Here is a 7993-nt window from a genome sequence, read left to right on the forward strand (position 1 = left end):
TCAACAAAGAGTCTTAGAGATTACTCAAACCCCAAAAGAGTGAAGGAAACCCTTACATGCAAAGACACCAAAATTTAAGGAAAAAGGATAGATATCAACTTACTCTATAGTTGAAATCAATTAGGTAGATCTTGCTTCAAGAAAGCCTCAAGCGATCTTTGATATTTCGATTGAAGAGTAGAGAGTTAGAATTTATAGAGAGAAGGTAGAGAAAATTTAAAGAAGGAAGTTTTAGAGAGATAAAACTTCTTATAATAAAATTTCGTATTAGAAAATTAAATTTACACTGTTGATATTTTTGAAATAAAATAATTGATGTATCATTATTTAAAACACTCTACCACATTTAATACTCGATTTTTGAGAATCTTACAAATGATATAACTAATTAATGAAATGTTGGTTATATGGTAAATATGTTATTTTATTTATTTATATAGTTATTATATTTTGATATTATATAATGAACAATATGAAAAAAAAACCTCTTACTGCATTTATTTGGTAGATGTAATTATCATATTTTTTCACATTTAAAAATTAAATTAATTTATTTTTTAAAAATTTCTGTATTTTTTTATCATTTAGTTATTGTTTTTTTAGATAATTTCCTTTTATGAGAAGTAAAATTTGTCCTTTTAAACAATTTATTTAAAACAATTGCATATATAGTTAACACACTCCAACTCAAGACATAATTAACTTGAAATAACTTTACATCCCTTAACAATTAATTCTATTTATTAACTGTATCTCAATGAAAAATATCCATTGACTTCTTGTTCGATGTCCAATTTTCATGAGATTTTATGAACTTCGATGTATGGTGTTACCAAATTAATGTTTTCCTTATTGATTCTTTCTGAAATTATGAAAAACATGAACAAGACAAATAACCTTTAAAATGATTACTGGTTTCCAATCCAGTCACAAGAGATATTGCTTGTGCATATAAAATTCACCACCATCAGAGACATCAATCTCTGCGACCAAAAACAAAGAATAAAATCTAATAAAATATTTCCAAGAACAAAACCTAATAAGACATCACACACATCAATCACTCCACCATTTCTTTTCCTTGCAGGTACAAATGGTGATGAAGATCATTGAAGTGAAAAATTATGTGTTTTGGTGAATTTAGTGAACTGGGGCAGCTATTGATTGGACCTGATAAATGGTAACAAAATGAGATGTGAAGGAGTAGGTGAACCTTGGGATAACTGATTTGATGGTGAAGATATGTTGCATGATTAGGTTTGGGTCCCACTCTTGTAGCAGAGAGTGAGTGTGGTAAAACTCTGCAACACAATTTGCTAATAATGGTGAGACATTGGCCCAAACAAGCTCTGAATTTGGGTACAGTGTGACTATTTCGGAGCGACATATATGGTTATGGCTACCAATTACCAATGGTTGTGTTGTGGTAAAGAAAAAACAGAAACAGTTCACAATATTTTGAGTAATGGAAACGTTACCAAAAGGTAGGTAATTGACCACTCGATACATATTTTACCTTTCAAGCGGAGCAAAACGCTTGCTTCTTCTTCTTCAATATTTTTAAGTAAACAAAATTGGTAAATATATAGGTTTAAAAATAATATAAAAATTGTTAATATTATATATAATTGTAAAAATTATTTAAATAAAAAAAATTTAAATGAAAAAAAGATATATTTAAGTAAATTGAATCCATACCTGGTGGAACCGAATCCACGCTTGTTGGAATTGAATACAGTAGTTGGATGGAATGAGAGCAACAAAACATGATGGCAATCTTGTAATTTTAAAAATACTATATTGAACTGTGGGACTGTGGGAGCTTAAATCCAGATAAACCTAGCCTCTGGGTAGTAAAAACTTTTCCCCAAAAACCTAGCACCTCTCCTCTTCTCTTGCGATGTGCGACGACGATGCGGCGAGAGAGAAACGATGGTGGACGCGGTGGCGGCGAGGACGCGGCGACGGCGAGAATTTCTCAATCTCCCTCACCCTCTTCGTTTTCTCTCCTACCGTCCTCTCGAGTTGTGTCTCCAGCCCGCGTCTAACATCCATATTAGGGTTCTTCAAAAAGGAGAAAGGGGGAAACCAGCCCACGTCTTGCCAGGAAGAAAAGAACTCGTTCGCGTCAATGGAGGTAGGCACCATTAAAAGGATTTTTGAGTTTGGTTTCTGCGATTTTTTAGTTTCTGGGTTCTGTGTGCAGGTTGGGGTGGAGAAGATTGAATCATGGAGGCACGATGTGCTTTCTGGTTGCGTTTACTGAGGAGGACGAACTCGCGTAGAAATCAAATTGGGTTCTGGGTTGTTGTTATGGTGGTTCTAGGTTACTGTTCTGGGTTTTGGGTTGCTATTATGGTGGTTCTGGGTTGCTGTTTTGAGTTCTGGGTTGCTGTTTTGGGTTCTGGGTTACTGTTCTGGGTTCTGGGTTGTTGTTCTAGGTTGCTGTTAAGGAGACTCTCATGCCACAAATATTTGGTGAAGCAAAAGAAGTGCCAAAACCACGTTTTGTTGCTCTGATTTTGCTTCTTGCAGTTGCATTTTTGTCAATCTCGATCACAGATCCTCCTATAATTGCTTCAACTGTGTTACCTAAAATTAAACAAAAAAAATTTTAAAAAAAATGTTACATTCTCAATTACCTAAAATCTGAGACATAATCTTACCACTTTTGTCGCAGTTCATAACCGAGGCATAATACCTACTTTTTTACCTCGTCTGTTTATGACCTATAACCAATAATAATCGGTGTTATTTCCTCTTACTGCACCAGTGGTTATCAGCAGATGCGAACCCAGCGTAAAGGACCATATCTTTAATCTAACATTACTAAATATTTTAAAGAATATAAAAGGAATATTGAATAAAAAGTAAATAAAAGAAAAATATTAAATTATTATTGAGTAATTAAACCATTAACATTTTATTTTATATATTTTATTGATATATCAAATATTTAGCACGTCATTGATGTCAAAAAAATCAGACAAAAAAAATAAAAACACTTCGTTTAACTAAAATTGGTGAGAAACAACACTCATTTTTTCCCTAACTTTCTGTACCTCGTTGTTACTGTGCAAAGAGTTTAATAGATCAATAAAATATGCTAAATTAAAATTTTTAATAATATGTGATGATAAAAGTTACTAAATGTTAATTAAATGGTAAAATAAGTTGTTAACTTAGGATGAAAAATTAATTAAAAGTTAAAAATTGGAGAATCAATTAACTTCAATTTCGTTTTTATTTTTGAAGCAACTATCCACAACCAAATGGAGTAGGTCTTAGTTTTTTGCTTACAGTTGAAAATGAATGGGAAAACGTGAAGAAAAATACCTAGAAAACGCACAAGGAAGATTATTTAGTGCCATTAGATGTATTTTATCAATAACGTTGTAAACGTATTTGATATTAATTAGTTATTTAGTAATTAAACATTTAATTGTATACAAATATATTTATGTATTTGTTAAAAAAAAATTTAATCACCTAAAGCAGAATAAAGTTTGGTCCCTACTAAAGAAGCATAGGACTGACGAGAATATCAATCCTTGGACTCGTATCATTAAGTTTTAAAGTATAGAATTAGATCTTGTATTATTTACTAACTATTACTATTAAACTAGGTGGGGTTATTTAAAAGAATGGAACTAAAAAGGAAGAATCTAGTCTAAACAAAAATCTGTTTGAAGAATAAAAAAATTGCAAGAAAAGAATTTAAATCTGGAATCTAAACTAAAGTATGGAATCAAAACAAAACCTAGAAATAAAAATACAAAGACTAACTATATAGAAGAAACAAGCAAAAATGGAAAAATGGATATAACATGGAAAGTAAATGGACAATATAATGAACTGGAAGTAGAACAATGAATAAGGAATCAAAATCTAAGGAACAAAATTTACAATTCAATTAGCGAAACGATCAAAATAAATGGTTAAATTAAAGAGACATTAAGTAGAAGCAAGGTTTTAACATTCTAACCTGAAACACCTAAATTAATGAGTAAAAACAAAATTGTTGATTAGACATCATGAATGAGAATCAAAAGTGTCAAGATTAGTGCAGAAAAGCATTCATTTGCAATTCAGGAAGACAACCTGTAAAGTTATACCCTATTTAGGGTAATTAAGTCCCAATCCAGAATTTAATTTGTGCATACTCTCTGTACCAAACCATAGCAAATGTGATTCTAATTAATGCAATCTTTTAATCAATATCAGGTGCACAACCTAATCTAAATGCAATTAACACATAATCTACTCTAAAATCTTTAAAATCCTAATTAAAACCAACTAGCTGAAGCTTTTATATGATTTAGAATAATTTTTTATTCACTGAACTCATCTCCAACTCGAGAAGACCGCTCGATAAAGCACGTCCACTTCGGAGTCATTTAAATCACAAATATGTAGAGTTTCAAAGTTCAACTCATTTTAAAAGAAAGACAAGATAGAATATTCCTAAACCTAAAAATATATGTATGCAACCAAGTACCAATCTAATAACCAAAAACATCAAACATCAAATTAAGCCTCAATTATCACTATCAAAAGCACAAAAACATCTCAACGCATAATTGAATTCATAGGTAAATGCACATTGAAATGAATAAAAGAGTGTTGAGAGTTCTCAGGAAGACATCCTGTGATGTGAATCCCACTTTGGGGTATTTTGGTTCATATTTTCGAACCTAAATTGACTCTTCCTACTCATTCCTCCAACCAATGTTCATTAGCATATTCATGAAAGTAAAATTCACAACCAAATTCAAGAAAATATATAAATAGCATCGAATTCAAGAACAAAATTAAAATGTAAATCATAATAGAGCAAGAGCATGAAATTGAAGTTTATAAACATGAAAAGGAAAATTACACACTACCAGACTTACCAAACCACTTGCGGTCTGTGACCCTCGCAAGCCTATGGACGAAATTCGGCAGCCGAGAACTCTACGTCTACGAAAGCGTAAATACCCTAAATCTAAAACTGAATGTAAAACGCTAAAGAGTATTTGTGTTCTATATTGCAGAAGGAACCCTCTTTATATAGGGTTGAAGAAAATGAAAGAGGAGAAAAGGGAAAAGGAATATTCCTCGCGACGCTTTACACTTCTCAATCCGACAATCCTCTTTACTTTGCTCACGAGCTCGCATCTCGTCCCTCCGATCACCTTCTTCATTTCCTCTACCGATTCAACCTCCTCCGGTGACGTGCTTTGAGTCAGCAAGTGTTGGTTTCTATCGCACAAGCCATGGCTTCCTCTTCTCTTTCTCTCTCGCTTGAACCCTAACACGAAGGAGTGCTTTTCTCCAAAAGAAGCATGTCTTCGAGCTTTACTCCCAAAGCAGCTTCAGCGTTCCAAAACGTCGTCGTTACAATAATTCAGCAAGCCAAAAATGCAACAGCCCAATTCCAACAGCAACTCAATTCCAACGAATCAATCTCACTTGTAGAAGCCTAATACAACAGCCCAATTTCTTCCAATAAGCATCGGTGGCCCAAATTAATCCTAGTGCTCCCTCCACCACTGCCGAATGCTCCCTGTACTATTTCATACCTATTTTGTCTTTGTTCTAAAGCGGATGTCAACATCTATTCCACCTTCAACGGATGTCAACATTTGGATGTAAACATCCGTGAACATATTTTATATTTTAATTTATTGTTTTTATTTAAAAAGAAATAAAATTTTCAACGTGGTCACATCCATTACGGATGTGGCACATCCGTTTTAATAATTTTTTAAAAAATATTTTGATTATTATTTAAATAATAATACATAAATTAAATTAATAATAATTATTTATTAAATAAAATAAAATTAATTTATAAATAATTAATTAATAATTTTAAAAAATTAAATAATATTTATATATTAATTTAAAATATAATAAATTAAAAAAAAAACTAAAAAAAAACTATTTAAATAACTGTGTCACCACGTCTGTTTTGATAAATGTTTTAAAAATATTTTGATTATTATTTAAATAATAATACATAAATTAAATTAATAATAATTATTTTATTTAATAAAATAAAATTAATTTATAAATAATTAAGTAATAATTTTAAAAAAATTAAATAATATTTATATATTAATTTAAAATATAATATATTAGAAAACAAAAAACTACAGAAAAAACAAAACTGCAACGAATGTCATGTGGCAACGCTTTAAAAAAAATTTAAATTTTTTTTTAATTATTATTTAAATAATAATACATAAATTAAATTAATAATAATTATTTTATTAAATTAAATTAAATTAATTTATAAATAATTATTTAATAATTTTAAAAAAATTAAATAATATTTATATATTAGTTTAAAATATAATAAATTAAAATACTAAAAACTAAAAAGAAAAAAGAAAAAAATTCAACAGATGTGGCATATCTGTTGAAAAAAATTTTGTCTACAGATGTCGACATCCGTTTAGAAAAAGAAGTGTAGATATTTTAAAATATAAATGATAGTTTTGAAATTTTAAAAAGATATAATGGTGCAGAAAGCAATATGGGGTGGTGCAGGGAGTAACCCTCTCCTCTTAATCCAATCATTCCCTGTGCAGCTGCCCAATTCAATGGCCCAATGCTTTTGCTCACAGTTTCGAATAGCCCAGTTGTACCAGGGCCCAATCTTTCTAAAGATCTTTATGCAATTAAAAGAAAATGAATTTGGTCCCATCAACAATTATAAAAGGGCATTTTAGCAATTAAAAAGATTAAAAACAAAATAAAGAAAAACACTTTCATGAAAAAAATTTCAGAGAAAGATTAAATTTTGTACTTATTTACAAAAATACTAAAAATACACTTAAAAATCTATTTTTAACTAAAATTCTACAAATCTAAAGATTTAAAAGAAAAACCTAAAATTAATCTAATTCTATACAATTAAGAACAAAGATGAACTAAAAATGATTTCTAAAAACAGAACAATCTGAAAATTTGGAGAGTTATGAGTATTTTTTTTAATAAACTCATGTTAGACATTAATGTCTTTTTCATAAATATATTTTATTATACATATAAAATAGAAATTTAGGTAGTTATAATTTTAATTAATTTGTAAAAATATTATTGTTTTTATTTAAAGATTGCATATTTTGGTAAAAAAGTTATAGAAAAAATAACCAAAATACGTGTAATACTAAGATAATAAGTCAAAAGAAACTATGACCGTTAAACTAAGAAATAAAATCATCACATTCAATCGATCTTATGTTCTGTTTACAATGTTGGGATTGAAAAGAAGTAAGAGAAAAAAAGAATTAAAAGTAGAAGATAAAATTATTTAATTAAATATAAAGAAAAACTAAATGATTTTAATTATTATTGTTCTTACAAGGCCGAGTATACATTGTGAAGACTCTTCAAACTCCTTCTAGCAAAGATTTATGCTCTTCAAATCGAGCTGTTCCAAGACTTGGAGGTAGTTTTAGGCCAAGAAAGGGTGTGCTTCCAACTTTACACCTTCAAGATGAGATGCTCTAGGTTCTCATCTCTTCAAAGGCGATAGGGGTGTGTTTACAGAAGACACTTTAATGCCACAGTTAGTCGAGTGCGTTAGATAAAAAATAATGCTATAATCATGAATATACATTATTTATTAATGACTCCATTAGAGACACCTGGACAGTCCAACACAAGTAGAGATCTCGAACCATAGTGTTAGCATAAAGTTGAAGAGTAGAAATTTGGATGATGTCACAAAGTTAAGTCTTAAGTATTCTTATTGCAGGAAAATCTTCATGAAGACTTGTTTTTATAATAAAGTTTTTGTGATAGCTTACACTCTGGCAGACTCATCCATGAAACAATGAGCACGAAGTAACAAAGAAAGGAAGCAACGAAAATGTAAGCTTAATGGAGGAATTTTGTGGAGGAGGTGTTGTTTGGAAGAATGGCTCTAACTCAGACGCCCTACCATTAATGGAATGAAGCTAAAGTAATATTGGAGAAAGCACAATGAGTGACTTTCGGT

General features: G+C 30.0%; 1 long non-coding RNA gene across 2 annotated transcripts; it reads right to left on the reverse strand.

The window, feature by feature from the left end:
• Nucleotides 1-947: 947 nt before the first annotated feature.
• LOC108346976 (uncharacterized) lies at nucleotides 948-5416 on the reverse strand. 2 transcript variants are annotated; one of them, XR_008245199.1, is made up of 4 exons: nucleotides 4896-5416; nucleotides 2667-2729; nucleotides 1699-2592; nucleotides 948-1301 (listed from the first exon to the last, which is right to left on the reverse strand). It is a non-coding gene; the product is annotated as an uncharacterized LOC108346976 (long non-coding RNA). The 2 variants fall into 2 exon arrangements; XR_001833825.2 differs by lacking the exon at nucleotides 948-1301 and having other exon boundaries at nucleotides 1682-2592; nucleotides 4896-5407.
• Between the last annotated feature and the right edge of the window lie 2577 nt (nucleotides 5417-7993).

This window comes from Vigna angularis, chromosome 9 (assembly GCF_016808095.1).
Source record: "Vigna angularis cultivar LongXiaoDou No.4 chromosome 9, ASM1680809v1, whole genome shotgun sequence".
In the NCBI taxonomy this organism is placed as follows: Eukaryota; Viridiplantae; Streptophyta; class Magnoliopsida; order Fabales; family Fabaceae; genus Vigna; species Vigna angularis.